Source organism: Somniosus microcephalus, chromosome 8 (assembly GCF_052327205.1).
Source record: "Somniosus microcephalus isolate GS21.2 chromosome 8, FLI_Smic_1.0, whole genome shotgun sequence".
Taxonomy (NCBI): domain Eukaryota; kingdom Metazoa; phylum Chordata; class Chondrichthyes; order Squaliformes; family Somniosidae; genus Somniosus; species Somniosus microcephalus.
In genome coordinates, this window is record NC_140994.1 from 18610594 (window position 1) to 18632491 (window position 21898).

Below are 21898 nucleotides of genomic sequence, written 5' to 3' on the forward strand. Positions count from 1 at the left end.
TTAAGGGTTACGGAGAAAAGGCGGGGACGGGGTACTGAACTGGTAAGATCAGCTATGATCTCAGACGAAGATCAGCCATGATCTCATTGAATGGCGGAGCAGGCTCGAAGGGCCGAATGGCCTACTCCTGTTCCTATCTCTATGTTTCTATGTTTCTATTCCTGCCATCCCAGGTATCAGTCTGGTGAATCTTCGCTGCACTCCCTCCATGGCAAGAACATTATTCCTCATATAAGGCGACCAAAACTGCACACAATACTCAAGGTGTGGTCTCACCAAGGCCTGGTAGAACTGCAGCAAGACATCCTTGCTCCTGTACTCGAATCCTCTCGCTAGGAAGGCCAACATACCATTTGCCTTCTTAACCACCTAATGCACCTGCATGCTTACCTTCAGCGACTGGTGCACAAGGACACAATGATGTCGTCTGACCACCGGGGGGCCCATAAATAAAGACAGCAATTGAATCCCGCTACACATCTGCCACCCCGGCAACGAAAATTCACTTAAGATGTGCGGTACGCTCAGTGTGTGGCCAGTAGGAGGAGAAAATAGTTCAGTTTTTTTTTAACTTCAGCTAGTTTTCAGACGCTGGGAGTCTGGACGGGCCAATAAGTGGGTTCCCAGCAAGTGTTAGTTAGAAAAAAAATTTAAAAATCCACCTAACTCCCCATCTCAGAATGATTATTTCTAGACGACAGCGACCTTTTTTGTAATGAGACCCACGTGTTAATTGCGGGTCCGTTTCAGAAATTCTTAAAAAGCACTGTCCATGTTTTTTTTTGTGTGTGACAATATTAGACCGAGTGAGGGTGGAAACGACAGAGCCTCAGCAGAAAGTTGTACTTTTGAATAGATCTCAGGTGAAAAGAGCTTGTGGCACTGACGGATGGTAACTTTCTCTATAACATGAGACAGCAAGATGTTCTGTAGTCAGTCAAACTCACCCACCCCCTTTCAAGGTCCCCTCCCCTTTCTCCAACTTCCCTCCTCCTTTATACCTCTCTGATGATGATGATAGAAAGAGGCTGGACAGTGCACTCGACAGCAACTCCTTTCGCTGGCATCTGATCTGCGAACTAAACTAGAGGAAGTCTCCCCTCTTTGCCACCGGGGGTTGTGCGTGTGTGTTCTTTTTGTTGTTGTTGCTGCTCAGCTGTCTCTGGGAGGAAGGTTTCCGCAGGACTGTTGGTGCGGAGTGAAGCCAGGGGGGGAAGCGATGAGACACTGACTGACCTTGGGCGTCGATACACAACACAGCCCCCCCCCCTCCCCAACCACTTGTTATATATTGTAGCCCGGAGGGACATCAACATCAAGTCGATAGATGGTGAGTGTGGAAATATGTACGGGTCGATTCTGTTTGTGTTGCCTTCCCCCCCCCCCCTGTACATAACTCTCTGTCCCCCACCCACCACCCCCTTTTCCAGGGCCTGAGCTATGTGTGGGGTGGGGGGGAAATAATAGTGACAATTATTTTTGTCACAGGCGGAGCTGGGCAGGAACAGCTGTTTAGCAAGTCATGTGCATTACTCAGACTTATTCGTATTCTGTGTTGCACACAACACACGCACAGGCATGAAGAGTGGAGTTCATTATTCTCCCATTGCAAAAAACCCAGTGTATTGTCTGACGGAATGGGGCTCAGTTGCCGCGGTGGAATCTAGCAGCAAGAGAATGGGAACAGTTTTTGCACTGGGCACAGCACTCCTCTCTCTTAAGAGCCCACGATTAATGGTCCTGTCTTGGCTCTTGCCAACCGCCTCCCCTCCCTGAGGGGAAAAGGGGTTCGGGTCGCTGCTTGAGCAGAAGCAATCGGAACTTCTGAAGGTAATGGAATTTACTCTTGGTTATTTTGTGAGAAAACATTTTTTGTGTGGGTTGGTGGTGGTGGCGGGGGGTGTTTAAGCTAAACTGGGCTGTGGTTGGGGGTTTTGGCACCAGCATCCAACTCTGCCCAGCTTCCAAATATTTTCTTTTGCTAGTAATTATATTTTCTTTTTACTTCTGGCACTAACTGTTAATGCAGAAAATGAGAGTGCAAAGTAAATTGCTTTATTAATAACGTGTTTGGCACAGTTTGAGGTAATCTGTAGTCCTGGGGGGCTGTTGGCTAGGGGGGGGGGGTGAAGAGAGAGAGAGAGAGGCACACACACCTTTTGGTTTCTGTTTCTGAGCAATGTTCCATATAAAGTGGGATTTCACTGATTTATTGATGTTCACTAAGTTTTACAGGGACAGCAGTGTTACACGGTGTAATGCACAATGTAGTATTGTGCTGCCCAGGTGGAGCTGTGTTTAAGGTGGCCTGCCCCTTTAAGGCCGCACACTCTTAATTACTGCACCACTTATTAAGTCAGTTCAAGGCAAATCAGGAGGTGCTTGTTAATCTCCGACTGCAGGTCAGAAGAAGTTATTATGAAATTACTGCCTTTCCTTGTCTTTTTATTGTACGTAAGACATAGGAGTAGACCATACGGCCCCTCGAGCCTGTTCCTCCATTCAGTAAAATCATGGGTGAATTTCTACATTGACTCCACTTTCCTGCACTATCCCCATATCCCTTGATTCCCTTAGTGCCCAACAATCTATCGAGCTCTGTCTTGAATATACTCAACGACTGAGCCTCCTCAGCCCTCGGGTAGAGAATTCCAAAGATTCACCGCCCTCTGAGTGAAGAAATTTCTCCTCATCTCAGTCCTAAATGGCCGGCCCCTTATTCTGAGACTGTGACCCCTGGTTCTAGACTCCCCAGCCAGGGGAAACATCCTCCCAGCATCTACCCTGTCAAGCCCTGTAAGAATTTTGTATGTTTCAGTGCGATCTCCTTTCATTCTTCTGAACTCCAGAGACTATAAGCCCATTCTACTCGATCTCTGCTCATCGGATAGCCTTCTCATCCAGCAATCAATCTGGTGAACCTTCGTTGCAAGTATATCCTTCCTTTGGTAAGGAGACCAAAACTGTGCCCAGTACTCCAGGTGTGGTCTCACCAAAGCCCTATATAGTTGCAGTAAACTTTCTTACTCTTATACTCCAACCCCCTTGCAATAAAGACCAACATTCCATTTGCTTTCCTGATTGCTTGTTGTACTGGCATGTTAACTTTCTGTGATTCATATACAGGGACCCCCAAATCCCCCTGCATAGCAACATTTACTAGTGTCTCACCTTTTTAAAAAAAAACTCTGCTTATCCATTCCCCCTACCAAAGTGGTTAATTTCACACTTGCCCACATTATACTCCATCTGCCACCTTCTTGCCCACCCACTTAACCTGTCTATATCCCTTTGCTGCCTCTTTGCATCCTCCTCACAGCTTACGTTCCCACCTAGCTTTGTATTGTCAGCAAACCTGGATATATTACACTTGGTCCCCTCATCTAAGTCATTGATATAGATTGTAAATAGTTGAGACCCAAGCACTGATCCTTGCGGTACTCCACTAGTTACAAACTGCCAACTCAAAAATGACCCGTTTATTCCAACTCTCTGTTTTCTGTCCATTAACCAATCCTCAGTCCATGATATATTTCCCCCAATCCCATGAGCCCTAATCTTGTGTAACAGCCTCTTGTGTGTGTGTGTGGCACCTTATTGAATGCCTTCTGAAAATCCAAATATACTACATCCACTGGTTCCCCTTTATCTACCCTGCTAGTTACACCCTCAAAAAACTCTTAATAGATTTGTCAAACATGATTTCCCTCTCATAAAACTGTGTTGACTCTGCCTAGTCATATTGTGATTTCCAAGTGGCCTGTTACCATGTCCTTAATAATAGATTCTAGCATTTTCCCTACTACTGATGTCAGGCTAACTGACCTACAGTTCCCTGTTTTCTCTCCCCCCTCCTTTCTTGTACCTTTAACATGTCCAAGTGTAATGGGTGTGGACTATTTATTTTTATTAGCACTTAATCTAAGCTGACACTTCAGTGCAGTACTGAGGGAGTGCTATGTTTTTGGAAATGATAATTCATTGAACTAAACCTGCCCATTCTGGTTGTTCAGGCTGATGTTAAAGATCCCATAGCACTATTCAAAAGAGAACAGGGAATTCTTCCAACATTCCTCACTTGAACAATACCACCAAAAGTAGATTAACTGATCATTTCTCGTATTGTTTTTTGTGGGATCTTTGTGTGCAAAACAGCTGCCATGCTTGCCTACGTAATAACAGTAATTAGTTGTATGTGAAGAACTTTAGGATGTTTTTGAGATGTGACAAAGTGCTATCAATGCAAGACCTTTCTTATGGAGACAAGCATTGTATCATGTAATGCTGTTACAGTGAAGCTGTGTCCCTTCAAGGCTACAAAGTCTACTTGTTAAGTAAACACTGACTGAGTTCATATAGAGGTAAATTAAGAGCATGCAGACATTCTGGCTCTGATATTTTGTATTTTTTTAATTTTTTTTATTCATTGATGGGATGTGGGCGTCGCTGGCTAGGCCTGCATTTAGTGCCCATCCCTAATTGCCCTTGAGAAGATGGTGGTGAGCCGCCTTCTTGAACCGCTGCAGTCCATATGGTGTAGGTACACCCACAATGCTGTTAGGAAGGGAGTTCCAGGATTTTGGCCCAGCGACAGTGAAGGAACGGCGATACAGGTCCAAGTCAGGATGGTGTGTGGCTTGGAGGGGAACTTGTAGGTGGCGATGTTCCCATGCGTCTGCTGCCCTTGTCCTTCTGAGTGGTAGAGGTCGCGGGTTTGGAAGGTGCTGTTGGAGCTTTGGCGAGTTGCTGCAGTGCATCTTGTAGATGGTACACACTGCAGCCACAGTGCGCCGGTGGTGGAGGGAGTGAATGTTGAAGGTGGTGGATGGAGTGCCAATCAAGCGGGCTGCTTTATCCTGAATGGTGTCGAGCTTCTTGAGTGTTGTTGGAGCTGCACTCATCCAGGCAAGTGGAGAGTATTCCATCACACTCCTGACTTGTGCAGACTTCCTGAGTTTCTTCATTTTTTGAAGTACAACACAAACGTGATTGTGACATAGGAACAGGAGGAGGCCATTCAGCCTCTCCAACCTGTTCTGGCATTCAGTGAGATCATGGCTGATCCGCACCTCCACTCCATTTACCCGGCTTTGCTCCTACCCCTTATAACCCTTGCCTAACAAAAAAAATCTCTCTCGCTTTTGAATTTTTCAATTGAGCCCCAACCTCAACAACATTTTTGAGGGAGTGTTCCAGATTTCCACTACCCCTTGTGTGAAGAAGTGCTTCCTGACATCATCCCTGAACGGCCTGGCTCTAATTTAAAGGTTACGCCCCCTTGTTCTGGACTTACCCACCAGAGGAAATCGTTTCTCTCCAACTAACCTATCAAATGCTTTAATTAATTAGAAGCACCTCAATTAGATCACCCCTTAATCTTCTAATACTTAAGGGAATACAAGCCATATAGGAAATGTTAGACGCAAGCGCGTTTTGTATTATGAATAAATATAAATAGCTATTATTGAATTGCAAGCTGTATTCCTCCTGAAGTTGTAGGGATACTGCTTTCCTTCCACTGTATATTTGTTATGTAACTATGGCCACTACACTAGGGTTGCCAACCATCCAGGACTGTCCTGGAGTCTCCAATAATTAAAGGTTAATGTGATAAATCCATGTAGTGAGACAAGGACTCGAAGAGGCGCTATCGTAGAATTAGCTCAAGAAATTTATTAACAAACAGAGTAACAAACATCATGCCTGCATCCTGGCATTTCAACTTTGCTGACCTTAACAGGAAGCAAACCTCTGACCTTAGCAGCAGCATTGGCTACAGCACCACCTGGTGGATAACCTTAATCATAACATCCCAGATTACTATAGTTAATCTCCAGCCATGATCTCATTGAATTCCGCAACAGGCTCGAGGGGCTAAATGGCCTACTCCTGTTCCTATGTTCCAGGGCACTGCAGCGACCAACCCGGGAGAAAACACATCGGGACATTAAAAAAAAAAGTCTCTTTTTTTCATTTTCTTTGAGCATTTTTTCATTTACTAGTTTAAAGAAAAGTATTGGGGATGGGGTGGAGTGGGCGGGGGAAATGGCTGGTTGACCAACAGTCAAGAATCATCCAATTGAGTAATGGAGTTTGTTCACTTTCTAATTGGCACGGGATGGGGGTACGTCGCAAGGATGGATCTGGCGGGTGACCAATAGCGGGAGTGTGGGGGGCGGGAGTAGCTGGAGGCAGAAGGTTACGTGATGAAACCGCCAGGAATATGCCCAGTCAGGAATGGCAACCCTACGATTATTGCTGTGTATGCTGCTAAGGAAAGCTTTGAACTGAAGGATTGCAAATTATTTATCCAATTTTTTTTTTGTCCTGTTTCCATAGTCGTGATTAAACTCAAAAGTAATTCGCCATCTGAAGCACTTGGAATCTTTTCAATGACTCGCCGCTAAAGTGCTAAATACTTGTTACATTTTGTACCCGTCCCTATTTTCTTATTCCATGGCCATTGGTCCCCCGCCAATTGGGAGAACAAAAAGGAGCTTTACAGGCTATTCAACAAGAGGCATGGTTCTTGCAGAAGAGAATTCTCTCCCTCTGGGATGCCTCGCTCCTTTTGGATGAGATGTTAAACAGAGAGTCTGTCCTCTCCAGTGGACATAAAAGATCTCATGGCACAATTTCGAAGAAGAGCAGGAGAGTTCTCCTCGGTGTCCTGGGCCAATATTGATCCGTCAACCAACATCACTAAAACAGATTATCTGGTCATTGCTGTTTGTGGGAGCTTGCTGTGCGCAGATTGGCTGCCACGTTTCCTACATTACAACAGTGACTACACTTCAAAAAAGACTTGATATGCTCTGGAATTCCCTCCCTGACACTCTCTACCTCTCTCTTTCCTCCTTTTGAAGACACTCCTTAAAACCTACCTCTTTAACCAAGCTTTTGGCCACTTGTCCTAATATCTCCTTATGTGGCTCGCTGACAAAGTTTTGTTTGATAACGCTCCCGTGAAGCGCCTTGGGAAGTTTTACTATGGTAAAGGTGCTATAGCAATTCAAGTTGTTGTTAATTGGCTGTAAAGCACTATGGGACGTCCTGAGGTCGTGAAAGGCGCTATATAAATGCAAGTTCTTTCTTTTCACTTCCTCTAGTGGCCCGGCTGAGCACAGTCCATTTAATTGAAGCAAGTGAGTGTTGGTGAATACAAAGTTTTACAGGTTTCCGATGGGTGGACGTAGTGTGGTGAACAATGTGAAGACATCACTGTTTTCACCGATTTGCCTTGGCCCCGGTATATTTTTGAGGTTTAAACAGGTACCACGCTAATGAAAGTGTATTTGCCAGAGTTTCTTTGTTTCGAAACACAAAAGGCAGTGATGTACATTAGAGTACATCGCTACGCATTAGCATGTAAAGGTCTTGGGGTAGCACTTCTGTCCCTTTCCAGGGTGAAAGGTGACATGAATCCGTCATTCATGAAAGAAAGACTTATGAAATAATACTGAGTGGCCTATGGGTGGCGCTGTCTAGGGAGAGTATAAATACTCGGGCACGGGCCCAGCTTGTGCAGGACATTCTTAACAGGAACTAGTGAAGGACACAACTAGACCTCCATGTTGTAAAACAGTTGATTAAAGCTTTGTTTAACGCTTAGACCAAGTGCCTAGTAGTTTTCTTGCGTCAAAAGGCATGAGTCCCGAGAGCAGAGGGGACCGCAAATGATCTCCACCGGGTTCTCGGCCCTTCCTGGCTTGCACTGCAAACTCCGACAAAGGGGAGGGGCCACTTCCTTTGCCCACCCTGCCTTTTCCAACATCACTATTGGGGGGGTGTTTAAGGGGAGGGGGTGCCTGGGCGCCCCTGAGAAATTCTGACCACTATGTCTCCATAGCAACCTACACGAACCTTACTATAGGGAGAGAAAGGTTTTTCCACCACCCCACCTCTTCATCATTGTCTTTTTAGCTTCTGGAGTCATCAAGCCTTTCCTCTTTGGGGTATTGTATAGCATTGATTTGCGAGATTCTTTAGACTCTCGCTGGGCTGTATTGCAGGTTTCCATTGGGTTTATCCAAGGACATAAATCAGGACTTGAGAAGTCCTAAACCATTTCTGGTAGTGTCAATGGCCTCACTATAATCTGTTGTCTCCCTCTGTCTACGGAAGCCTTATTGGAGTCGTAAACCCTGAATGCAGGGGATAGCCCTGATCACCAATCAATCATCGTGATGCATGGCTCCGTGTCATGGGCACGGGTGTGACTGATTGTCGCACGGTGAAAGTGTCAGGGCAGCTTCCTGGGCATCTGGCATTGACGTCTAGGATGCCAGACAGGTGGACAGGTTGGGTGATTGGGCAGATGCATGGCAAATGCAGTATAATGTGGATAAATGCGAGGTTATCCACTTCGGTGGCAAAAACAGGAAGACAGATTATTATCTGAATGGCAATAGATTGGGAAAAGGGGAAGTGCAACGAGACCCGGGTGTCCTTGTGCACCAGTCGCTGAAGGTAAGCATGCAGGTGCAGCAGGCAGTTAAGAAGGCAATTGGTATGTTGGCCTTCATAGCAAGAGGATTCGAGTACAGGAGCAAGGATGTCTTGCTGCAGTTGTACAGGGCCTTGGTGAGACCACACCTTGAGTACTGTGTGCAGTTTTGGTCACCTTATCTGAGGAAGGATGTTCTTGCCATGGAGGGAGTGCAGCAAAGATTCACCAGACTGATACCTGGGATGGCAGGAATGACGTATGAGGAGAGATTGGGTCAATTAGGCTTATATTCGCTAGAGTTTAGAAGAATGAGAGGGGATCTCATTGAAACTTATAAAATTCTAACAGGACTAGACAGACTAGATGCAGGAAGGATGTTCCTGATGACTGGGGAGTCCAGGACCAGGGGTCACAGTCTAAGGATAAGGGGTAAGCCATTTAGGACTGAGATGAGGAGGAATTTCTTCACCCAGAGAGTGGTGAACCTGTGGAATTCTCTACCACAGAAGGCAGTTGAGGCCAATTCATTAAATATATTCAAGAAGGAGTTAGATATATTTCTTAAGGCTAAAGGGATCAAGGGATATGGGGAGAAGGCAGGGACAGGGTACTGAATTTGGATGATCAGCCATGATCGCATTGAATGGCGGAGCAGGCTCGAGGGGCTGAATGGCCTACTCCTGCTCCTATCTTCTATGTTTCTATGAGGTGACTGGCATTACACACTAGCTGGGCATTAATGGCATGGAAGCCTTTCCTATTCATAAAATTGAGGGGGTGGCGTAATGGGGCTTCAAGTGGCACATGCTTTCCGTCCATTGCTCCTTGCACCTGTGGGAACTCTTCCCGTCTGTAGAACTGGATAGCTCTTCCTTTTTTTTTGTCTGGATCCATTGGTATAAGACTGAATGGACGAATTAAGATGGACCGAATGACCTTCCTCGCCCCATAGTTATCTTTGAACACTTTCATTTATTCGTTTATAAAGAAAAGATCTTGCGACCTCCTGCACAACTGAAGTGTGAAATACAGATTTATTGTTTGTGGGGGGAGGGTAATAAACATTGAATTGGATGAAAAATTCTGATGTAATCTGCCTCTTTAAGAAAATAAGGTTATGCAGCAAAGAGTGTTTTTATTGAATGTTTTACCCAAGAATTCCAAGAGATTTTTATTTGAGTTTCTCATGCATTGTTAGATGATCTATATTTGATTGATTACTTGCTCATTAATATTAATATGGCCCCTGCTGTGTTGCAGCTACCCTACCCGCCTCCCTTTTAATAATCCCAAGAACACAAACAGATGGCAAACGCATGCAGCGCTCTTTTTGTTGCCAATTTTCTGGACATGTACAACATCACATCGCCAGTAATTTCCTGTTCTGCAGGTGGGCGGTGCCGGATCGCCTGCCAGCATGTCAGGGAAAAGCACACATCAACCTGTGTCACCGTGAGCCTCCAGTCTCTGTTGGAAAGAGAATCCAAGGGTTGGTGTTCTCTGTTTCCCCCGCCAAGCCCACCCCCCCACAACCCCCATCATTTAAAAGATGTCACTTTTGGTTCCCGGCTAGATTTCGACTGACGATTCGCAAAATTTAAGACGGGAAACAAATACTTTACCAGCGTTGCCAAAAAAAGAGAGATTAACTGATCGTTGATTTCATTGCTGTTTTGTGTGGGATCTTGTTTTGTGGTAAATGATTGTCGTGTTTACCTACATAACTGTGACTGCACTTCAGAGCAATTCACTGTAGGTGATGCCTGGAGAGATGTAATAAGATGTTGTATAAATGGAAGAGAGAATCTTTTTTATATATATTTATATGTACACATGTGCATATCTATATATATATATATATATATATATATATATATATATATATATATATATATATATATATATATATATATATATAAAGGTCTGTCTGTCTGTCTGTCCACTCTAAAGTTATAGAGCGTACCTACACGTGCGTTACATCAAAAGAAAGCTTACGATTCCAGAACGGTCGTAAGTGTATTTCCGTTTCAGTGCGACAAAAATTGTGCCCGCGGTATCCAAAAAACATTCAAAATTCCGCTCATTATCTGCTCATTAGCATTGAGTGACGTCGAGGTCGACCAATCGTACGGTCGAGCGACCCGATGGTCGACCAATCGCTGCATGGCGGGGGCGGGTTCCTGGCGCGTGCGGGCGGGCCCTCCTAGAGTCGAGCGACTGGACGATTGACCAATCCTACGCTTCGGTGACCTGACAGTCGACCAATCGGTGCGTGTGTGGGCGGGCCTTATCGTTCTGAACCGAGGTGAGTCGCCGCCATCTTGATTCCAAACTTTTCATTTCTTTTTCCCGCTTTCTGCGTGTTTCTTTTCAAATCTACATTTCCACCAAAAAAAAAGTTGCTTTTAAAACAAAGGCCTAGAAATTCAGTGGGCCTTGCGCCCACTTAGCGCCTAAAGAGGTCTTTTGCGCCGGCGGGGTGGTAGCGCGGAAATTGAGTGCAGCGGTATTGGCGGCGGTAGCCGTTAGCGCTGCGCCGGGACCGATGATGTCATCGGTGTGCGCGGTGGCCCGTAACACCCTGAAACCGCGCCGATCCCCATATTTATTTGCGGCCGCCTCCTCCGAAGCGGGCGCAAACAGCGACCAGAAAACGGGGCCGTCCTGCTGCCATAGTGGGGCGCTTTAAAGCGGAAGGTGCGGCTGGCCGCTTTTTCGGCGGCCGCCTGCCCGCACCTCCTTCCCCGGCCTCCTCCACCACCCCCTGCGGCATTGCCGGCTGGTTTGCGTGGAGCCCGGCACTTCTCCGTTGTGCCGGGCTCTTTTGCCGGCACTCGCGATCGGGGCTCCGGCCGTTGCAGGCACCTCCCCCTTAAGAGAAGGAGGAGGCCTGCAGTACCGCAGCCTGCCGCACTGCATCGGGTGGCACTGCGGCAACTAGCGCGCCGATATTCAGTTGCAGCGCCCCAAACGGAGGCGGGCACACCCTGGTATAGTGCCCGCTTCCGAATTGGGCTGCAGAAGACGAATATATGGCGTGCGCTAATGCCTCCCTGCCCAGCGCTAACTTTTGGGCGCGAGCGAGCTGCCCGCGCCCAAGTGAATTTCTAGGCCTAATTGTTTTAAAAAAAAGTTAATTCATTTGTAAATCTTTTTTCTAACCTGTATAATTTTCCTACCTTTCACCGTTTTTCCAGGCAGGCCTCGAAGCCTGGGCGTCTGTTGCCCAGCCACGCCCGAGCTACGCACCGGCCATCCCGCTGGGCCCGATTCCGAACCAGCGGCCAGCCATCTTGGTAAAGGCTGGCTGGGTTCGCTGCATGGCGCACGCGCACCTCCACACAGAGCGCGGCCCGAGGGAAGTGAGCAGGTGGGGTGGGCGGGGCTCGGGAGAGGAGGGGGAGCGGAGAGGGTTACCCCGGCAACCGGGCTCGCCAGCCGCAATCGGCCGTCTCAAGCCGCTCAGGCTCGGTCCCGGAGATCGGGAAGCAGAGAGGGGAGGAGGGTTACCAAGGCAACCGGGCCCGGCCAGCCGCAATCGGCCGTCTCAGGCCCAGCCTCGGGAAGGCGGGGCTCGGGCTCACCGGGGCGCTGCGCTCGGCATGTCAGTGCATGGGGCGGCATGGAGCTCAGCGGAGCCATCGCCGGCAGAGGGGAGAGGGTCTGCTGGCTCCCCCACTCCCCTCCTCTCCCCCTCCCCCCCCCCCCCCCCCCCCCCCAGTCGCTCTCTCTCTTCCAACAACAACATGCCCTCGAAAATGCCTCGGCACCGCCGGGCACTCCAGTGTGTGTGTGTGTACATGCACATGCACACACTGGCCTCCGGGGTCGGTAGTGCGGTCCCAGCCCGCTGCCTGCTCCAGCCCGCGCTCTCCAAGTGATTTTGCCCTGATTGGGCTCGTTAAGCCTGCCCAACGAGGTTCCCGGCCAATTAAAAGGAAGCGGGTCTGATGATGTCATTTGATGACGCGTCATCAGACCCGCTTCCTTAAAGGGGCCATGTCCAAATTGATTTTTGACAGTTGTGTTGTCAGTGTTCTACAGCATTGAGGTGCTGCAAACACGGACGAGCACTTCAGAGGTGCACGGCTGTACCCAGGCTCTCCCATAAGCATATGGAGGGAGTCACAGCACACAGGGAGGTTCTCTTCCCTTCCCATGGGCGGAAGAGACCTCCCCAGGAGATCAACGCAGCCTGGTTGTACATTGCACAGGAGGGCACAAGCAGGGATGTCGTCAGGAGGACCAGGCTACAGTGGCGCAAACCTTTCAATGATCTCAGTAGACCACGAAACATTACTGCAAAGCCACACTCAACCTCATCCTGCTGTGCCACTCATCACATCCCCATCACTCTGCCTTCCCTACCCTACTCCTGCACATCCTTACTCACACCAACTTACCTTGCATCTCCACCTATCCCTCTCTATCTACATTATCACTTCCCCCATCTCACTAGCCACCCCTCACACTCGTCCAGTCATACCAACTAACAACACACAAGGGCAGGCACTAGGGTGGTTTAGCCAATGTTCGTGTGAAGTTTCTGGTAATGTGCTGTCAAACATTGAAACCTTTATTTTCAACACTTTGTGTTCTTGGACCGATTTTGTGTGCACCTTTGGAAGTGGCTTAGTGAGTTGCAGTCAATGGTGAGACATAAGAGTATCCCCCCCTCTTCCCCACCCGCCCCCCCCCCCCGCCACTCCCCCTGCAATGGTGATGAGTGTGAAAGGAACAGCTTGGTCATTGTAGGGATGCTTTATGGTGTTGGTATGGGGTGGTGCCAACCTGGCGCATCATGTGGCAGCCAGAGTGTACAGCGTCAAGTGAAGTAAATGTGGCCATGGTGAGGCCATTCCTGGGGTCCCAGGCAGCAATGTGGTCGGGTGCTGATGCCCTGTGTCCGGTGCAATGTCAATTGATTGCGGAGAAGGTTGGTGGTGTTGCTGGTGCTGCTGGTGTGCCCGGTGATGCTGGTGTTGGGGCTGATCATGGTGGGATTCTGAGGACCAAAGTGAGATATTTTCAAGGGCACTGATGCTGATGGAATAGATGGCAGGTGAGGTTGAGATGATAAAAGCGATCTGTCAATGGTCAAAGAGGTTGCTCCAATGAGGTGACAGTAGATAGTGTTTGCTCCAAACACTTGCAAGCTGCACAAAGCTCAATCTGTCTTCCAAATGCAGTAAGCAAGAGCTTCTAACCTTGGAAAGTGAAGACCTATGAAATGGGAGCTTTTATAGAGCATTTACAGCTGTCAAGTTAGTGAATCATCCCATGCTGACACAACACCCGCCCTCCTTACCTGACCTGATCCCTGAGCAGCAGGGAAGCTGTTGGCTAACTCTCAAAATCTAAAGGGAAGCTTAAAATAAGACTTAATTGCCTCTTAACAATACATTTAATGATCTAAACTGTCTCCCCCGCTGCTTGGTCTCTGGTCTGTTCAACGCTGACAGACCCAACACCTGGGAGACTCGGGTGGAGGCGGCTTGACAGTGGGTTCCTGACCCGCTGTCGATCTTTTCTATTTTGACAGCTGAGCCACCTCCGATCCCGCCCTCTTGGTGCTGGTAAAATTCTGGACACACACACACACACACACTCTCTGCACCTGTTGGACGTGATTCGGTATTGTGGTGAAATCAGACTCACAATACCTCTCCGATTACTCCCAAAGTATTATTCACTTTCTGGAACCACAGCTTCAATGCTCCTTTTGAAAAGAAGCTTTCAAAAAAAAAAAAAAAAAATTACCTCAAATTTCACTTTTAATGGATGATGGCAGAATGCCTGTTTTTCTTTATAATTAACGACCGGCAAAATTGCTGCAATAAGCTTTGAAACCTGTGGTCCCAGACAATGCGATTTTGTTCACTGGCGTTTATAATTACTGAGATAACCAAGCGTTCTCTCATCTTTTGTTAGAAGGGAAACTTGACCTCGCATAATTGTGATTAAACTTGATTTTTTTTCCCTGTTTAAAAACAGCGAGGGTTGGCAATATGACAGACTCAATAATAACTTTCAAAAGGGAATTGGATAAATACTTGAAAAGGAAAAAAAATTGCTGGGCTATGGGGAAAATGCAGCGGGGTGGGGGGAGCGGGACTAATCGGACGGCGCTTGCTGAGAGCCGGCACAGGCACGGTGGGCCGAATGGCCTCCTTCTGTGCTGTATCCTTCTATGATTCGAACCACTTCTGGAGAGCAAATATGGAGCAGTTTGTGAATCTGGGTGTGAGGGAACTGGCTTACAGTGAATACACCCATGTTTCTGCCGCTTGGACTATCTCAGCAGTGCATATTAAAGGGAGGGTCAGAGGAGCTATGTGTCATCGCATCACAGCGAGGTCATTTGAAAGCCATTCATGATGTTTTCTTGCTCGTGCGTCAAGGGATTAATGTCCTCCGGTTAAACAGGCTAATGACAGCGAATAAAGAAACTTAAATGCCTGCATAAAGAAACTTAAATGCGTGAAGTGTGCACTACCAGAGGAAATGAAACCCCCAATTTGGCTGAAATTGTTACCATTGGATCACCAAACACACTCGGGTGGCGTTCCTGTACTGTTTTTAATGAAGTTGTTATCCCATTAAAAATGTGTTTAAATATTTGTGGCCTAACTTCACTCCACAGGCGTTTGCAATGAGTGGGAAAGAATGTTGCCAAGTAAATTTTCAGCTTGACGATGCCACCTTAATTCATCTGCTTCTCGTTGTCAATTCGCGCAATGATATCTGTAGCACCATTTGTAATGCATCAGTTTGAAAATGGCCTATTGATGATGAGTCTGACTGTAAGCCTGGTGCACTATCCCTCCTCATCCTTCAGCAGCCTTTGACATGGTTGACCACCCCATCTGCCTCCCGATCCTCTCCTCTGTTGTCCTGCTGGGTGGGACTGCACCCGGCCTGGATCCACTCTTTTTATTATCCAGTCGTAGCCAGAGAATCTCCGGCAATGGCTTCTCTTCCCACTCCCCCCACCGTTACCTCTGGAGTCTCCCAAGGATCTATCCTTGGCCCCCTCCTACTTCGCAGCTACATGCTGCCCCTTGGCAACATTCCACCCTACGTACACATGAGGCCATCCAAAACTCGGCTGCCCGTGTCCTAACTCTCACCAAGTCCCGTTCCCCCATCACCCCTGTGCTCGCTGACCTACATTGGCTCCCGGTTAAGCAGCGCCTTGATTTCAAAATTCTCATCCTTGTTTTCAAATCCTTCCATGGCCTCACCCCTCCCTATCTCTGTAATCTCCTCCAGCCCCACAACCCCCAGAGATATCTGCACTCCTCTTGTTCTGCCCTCTTGAGCACCCCTGATTATAATCGCTCAACCATTGGTGGCCGTGTCTTCTGTTGCCTAGGCCCTAAGCTCTGGAATTCCCTGCCTAAACCTCTCCTCCTCACTACCCTTCTTTCCTCCTTTTTAAGACGCTCCTTAAAACCTACCTCTTTGACCAAGCTTTTGGTCACCTGCCCTAATTTTATCCTTCTGTGGATCGGTGTCAAATTTTTTGTCTTAAATACTCCTGTGCAGCGCCTTGGGACGTTTTACTACATTAAAGGTGCTATATAAATACAAGTTGTTGTTGTTGACATCGTCCGAAGACTCGCTATCAGGTTCTACACATAGGCTGATGACGCCCAGTTCTACCTCGCCACCACCTCTCTCGACCCCCTCCACTGCCTGTGTTGTCAGACTGCTTGTCCAACATCCAGTACTGGATGGGCCGTATTTTCCTCCAATTAAACAATGGGAAGTCTGAATCCATTGTCTTGGACCCTTGCTACAAACTCCGTTCCCAAGCAACTGATTCCATCCCCCTCCTTGGCCACTATCTCGGGCTGAACAAGACTCTTCGACCATGAGCTGAGCTTCCAAACCCATAATCCTCTCCAGCACAAAGACTGACCACTTCCACCCTCTGTAACAACACCCTTCTCTGCCCCTGCCTCAGCCCAACTGCTGGTGAAACCCTCATCCATGATTTTGTTCCCTCCAGACTCGACTATTCCAATACTCTCCTGGACATCTTCCCATCTTCCACCCTCCATAAACCTGACATTCAAAACTCTGCTGCCTGTATCCTAACTCGCACCAAGTCCCGTTTACCCATCGCCCCTGTGCTTACGGACCGATGTCGACTCCCAGTTCACCAACACCTTGATTTAAAAATTCTCATCCTTGTGTTAAAATCCTTCCATGATCTCTGTAACCTCCTCCAGCCCTACAACCATCTGCAAACTCCATACTCTTCCAACTCTGGCCTCTTGTGCATCGCCCACTTCCTTCACCCCACCACTGGCGGCCGTGCCTTCAGCTGCCTAGGTCCTCAACTCTGAAATTCTCTCTCTAAACTTCTCCGCTTCTCCACCTCTTTCTCCTCGAACCCTACCTACCTCTGACCAAGCTTTTAGTGACCTGTCCTAATATCTCCTTTAGCTTGGTGTCTATTTTTGTTTGATAACACTCCTGTGAATCGCCTTGGGGCGATTTACTATTTTAAAGGAGTTATACAAATACAAGTTGTTGTTGAGACTCCGGCCTAGAAATTCAGTAAGGCGCTGCCAGCTTTGCGCTCAGTTACCGCCTAAAGAGGGCTTCTGCGCCAATACAGGAGTTTGCGCTGATATTCAGCGCAGCGGTAATGGCGGCGGTAGCCGTTAGCGCTGCACCGGCACCGATGACGTCATCGGTGTGCGCAGTGCCCCGATACCGGCCCGATCCCCATATTTAGTTGCGGCCGCCTCTTCCGCAGCGGCCGCAAACAGCGACCAGAAAACGGGGCCGTACTGTAGCCTTAGTGGGGCGCTTTAAGGTGGAGGTGCGGCCGGCCGCTTTTTCGGCGGCCGCCTGCCCGCACCTCCTTCCCCGGCCTCCTCCACCCCCACCCCCCCCCCCCCCCCGCGGCATTGCCGGCTGCTTTCCGCGAACCCGGCACTTCTCCGTGGTGCCGGGCTCATTTGCCGGCACTATCCAGCGGCGATCTCCCCGTTGCAGGCACCTTCACCTTAAGAGAAGGAGGAGGCCTGCAGCACCGCAGCCTGCCGCTCCGCAGCGGGTGGCGCAGCGGCGCCTAGAGCGCTGAAATTCAGTTTCAGCGCCCCAAGCGGGGGCGGGCACACCCTGGAATAGCGCCCGGTTCCGACTTGGGGCGCAAAAAGTGAATATCTGACGGTCGCAAATGGCTCCGCGCCCAGCGCTAACTTTTGGGCGCTAGCCAGCTGGCGGGGCCATAGTGAATTTCTAGGCCTCCCTTCCTTAAGTTAATCCCAATCCATTTTTCAAGCCTGTGCCACTCATTACATTGAGGTACCATTCTGCACCTGTTTACATCCTATACCTCTGAGGGTCCAACATCAATGAGTGTGGTTTGGAGTACCTGGCTGTAGGGCATTGGTTGTGATTCCGAGTCCCTGGCAACGTGCTGGGTATGATTCCAAGGCCCCACAATTATCATACTCAACCGCAGTGGTGATCACAGCTGAACCAGACTCTGTACTCAACAACATTTGATAAGGTGCCACATAAAAGGTTACTGCACAAGATAAGAGCTCACGGAGTTAGGGTAATATATTAGCATGGATAGAGAATTGGCTAACTAACAGAAAGCAGAGAGTCGGGATAAATGGGTCATTTTTCCGGTTGGCAAACAGTAACTAGTGGGGTGCCACAGGGATCGGTGCTGAGGCCTCAACTATTTACAATCTACATTAATGACTTGGATGAAGGGACCGAGTGTAATGTATCCAAGTTTGCGGATGATACAAAGATTGGTGGGAAAGCAAGTTGTGCAGAGGACTCAAAGAATCTGCAAAGGGATATAGACAGGCTAAGTGAGTGGGCAAACATTTGGCAGATGGAGTATAATGTGGGAAAGTGTGAGGTTATCCACTTTGGCAGGAAAAATAAAAAAGCAAATTATTATTTAAATGGAGAGAGATTACAAAATGCAACAGTTCAGAGGGACCTGGGGGTCCTTGTGCATGAAACACAAAGTTAGCATGCAGGTACAGCAAGTAATCAAAAAGGCAAATGGAATGTTGACCTTTATTGCAAAGGGGGGTTGGAGTATAAAAGCAGGGAAGTCCTGCTATAACTGTACAGGGTATTGGTGAGACCACACCTGGAGTGTTGGTCTCCTTGTTTAAGGAAGGATATACTTGCATTGGAGGCAGTTCAGAGACGGTTCACTAGGTTAATTCCAGAGATGAGGGGGTTGACTTATGAGGAAAGGTTGAGCAGGTTGAGCCTATACTCATTGGAATTTAGAAGAATGAGAGGTGATCTTATTGAAACATATAAGATACTGAGGGGGCTCGACAAGGTAGATGCAGAGAGGATGTTTCCCCTCATGGGGAAATCTAGAACTCGGGGGCATAGTTTCAGAATAAAGGGTCGCCCTTTTAGAACTGAGATGAGGAGGAATTTCTTCTGAGGGTCGTGAATCTGTGGAATTCTCTGCCCCAGAGAGCCGTGGAGGCTGGGTCATTAAATACATTTAAGGTGGAGATAGACAGATTTTTGCAAGATAAGGGAGTGAAGGGTTATGGGGAGCGGGCAGATCTTATTGAATGGCGGAGCAGGCTCGAGGGGCCAAGTGGCTTAATCCTGCTCCTATTTCTTATGTACTTATGTAACATCCGTACATGAGTGGGAGCCCAGCCTACTTTTCCCCTTCGCTCAGAGGCCAACTTACCCATCTGGGATCAGCTCATCCAGCAGCGTGTGGCTTGGCAGTACAAGCGTCTGAGGTAAACTTGCTTTAGAGTTGGTCAGATGCCCGACACTGTACTGGCGGCCCTAGCCAACACAAGCAGTGCAAACGCTGATCCAGCATTTCCTGGCTCACATCCATCCACACATGGGTGTGGCGGCAGTTAGGAAGATAACCCTTTGAGGACTGAATGTCCCTCTGCAACTTTTGCAATCTCAATCCTTGCAAGGTGCACTTTGGAATCTAAAAATGTGGAAAGTTTTTTTTCTATTAGCAATCATTTGAGAGAGATGGAAAATTTATTATTTGAATTTTTTTTTTTCCTCTTCCGTTTCAAAACCGCAATCCTAGTTCAACAATGGGCAAGTTCAAATTCAGTCAGTCTGGGTTCCTTCCACGTTTCATCTTTTTGTTTTTGCTTTGCGCTGCTCCATCAATGAATTTATTTAAACGGCAGCATGTTTCCTAAATAAATTCTTTCTCTCGTTTTTGATTTGTAGTATGCTCCATTTAAAGGGGCAAGTTTGGTCGTGCTTAAGCAGCTTGCGTGACAGTGTGCGAGTGGGGGGGGAGGGGTACTCCTGCACGGGATGACTATGTTTGTGGTATAAATGCATCTTCCAGCGTGAGCAGCTTTGCCAGGTCTGAAAGAGCGCTGCTGCTCTGAATTCTCCCAGTTTCAGGCTGGGCTAGTTTCCTCCATGTCGGGCAAGGGTCTGTCATACATGGCCGGCGACCGTGCAGATCGCATTGCTACCTTGAACCACCGGGCAGAGTGCCACACAGCACAAATTTGTAGTCGATGGCATCCAGGGATGCCAGTTTGTGTTTTATTTTTTTCCCTTTTCTGCCACTGGTGGTTTGCCTCCAAATGCAACTACAGGAAACTCTTTTAACCGGCACCTAATTATCTGGAAATCTCTCTTAACCAGCAAAATTCAGGAGTAGGTTCAGGTAAGTTTTACTATATATTAGTGGCCGTGTAACCGGGACTCCTGCACAAGTGCTGAGTAACCAGGACTCCCGCACCTGTGGCTGTGTATGGGGCTCTCGTACCTCGGTAAGTATACCTCTCTGTAATCCGGACTTTTTGATCAACCGGCACCACGCCAGTCCCGTCGATGCCGGATAAAAAAGAGTTTCCTGTACTTAGTTTGGATCACTGGACAGTGAAGTGCCAGCTTCCCATTGTTTACATTGCTTTTTTTTTAACTTGACTGCCTGATCCTGTTTGGCAGAAGTCAGGAACCCATTAAGTTGTGGCTCTACAGTTCTGTTGCCAGGGTAACGGCCGGTTTGAACAAGGTGGGGGAGCTCTCTCTCAATCCAAGCTAAGCAAGCAGCGAATGTAAAAGCGTCATGTGGGCCTAATGGTGAAGCTCTAATGGTAGCTCGTTTGTATTTACAGATGAAAAGAAAGACTGAGATAAAAACAGAAAATGCTGGAAATATGCAATAGGTCCATCAGCACCTGGGAAGAGAAAAAAGACTGGCTAATGTCTTGGGTTTAACCTGTCGTCTGGCCTGGTCTTGCAACCAAAACATTAACTGCTCTGATGAGTCACAGACCTGAAATGTTAACTCTGGTTTTTCTCTCTCCACGGATGCTGCCTGACCTGCTGAGTGTTTCCAGCATTTTCTGTTGTTAAAACATTAACTTGTTTTTCGGATGAGACGTTAAACCGAGGCCCCGTCTTCCCTCTTGAGTGAACGTAAAAAAAATCCCATGGCACTATTTCGAAGACTCCTCCAATTCTGGTGCCTTGCGCATCCCCGATTTTCATCGCGCCTCCACTGACAACTGTCTTCAGCTGCCTGGGCCCCGAGCTCTGGAATTCACTCCTTAAACCTCTCCGCCTCGCTACCCCTCTCTCCTCCTTTAAGACACTCTGTAAAACCTACCTCTCTGACCAAGCTTTAGGCCGCCTGTCCTAATGGGCCAGTAATTCCGGTCCCAACGCGTGAGTACGGACGGGGTACTCGCGCGTGGGCCCGTTGGAAGTGCCGGATTTCAGCATGCACAGCGCATGCGCAGGAAACCGGCATTTCCTCCAAGGGGTTCAGAGGTCCAACGCGTGCGTGCAGGACTCTGCGTGCACGCGTTGAACTTCCTTTTTGACAGGTTTGCCCGTGTGCAAGGGCCTGAACTTTTTACACATATAAAAAGGAGGCGTAAGGACTGGATTCTTGAAGGTAAGTGGTCTATTATTTAAAATTATTACATTTTTTCCACAGCTTCATTGTTTTTAAGGACTTTACAGTAAGGTAAGTTTATTTTTAGACCCGATTTCTTAAAATAATTTTTTTCAAAAATTTTATTTAATTGTTTAAAATAGTTTTTTTAAAGTTATTTATAGCTTATTTAACTATTGGGATGTTTTTTAAAATGTTATTTAAAGTTAAACTAGTCTTTTGGGCGCCCGTATTTTTCATGAGTTTGACGGTTCTTACTGTCAAACTCATGAATGAAGTTTCCCCTCCCCTGATTGGCTGCACAGTGCTCACCTGATCCCAGCCGGCACATCGCACTAACTACGCCGCTGGATCAGGTAAGCACATCGCGCCGACATCTGAACCGGGCCAGTGACAGGAATTCCAAGCAGGCCCAGGCTTCAGATGTCGGCGCGCCGGGTGAGCACGCGCGGCAAGCCCCCGAAACTAATTTCTGGCCCAATAACTCCTCATGTGGCTCGTTATCAAACAAAATTTGACACCGCTCC

General features: G+C 47.9%; 1 protein-coding gene across 2 annotated transcripts in view; it reads left to right on the forward strand.

Annotated features, from left to right (window-relative positions):
* The first annotated feature begins 1004 nt into the window (after window positions 1-1004).
* Window positions 1005-21898, forward strand: part of lzts2a (leucine zipper, putative tumor suppressor 2a) — a 229873-nt gene continuing 208979 nt past the window's right edge. The window contains exon 1 of one of the 2 annotated variants that reach the window (XM_085994310.1): window positions 1005-1330. The gene's annotated coding sequence lies outside the window, so the exon portion shown is untranslated. Of the gene's footprint in view, window positions 1331-1489; window positions 1831-21898 lie in introns of those variants that run through there. The other variant, XM_085994311.1, reaches the window with a different exon arrangement.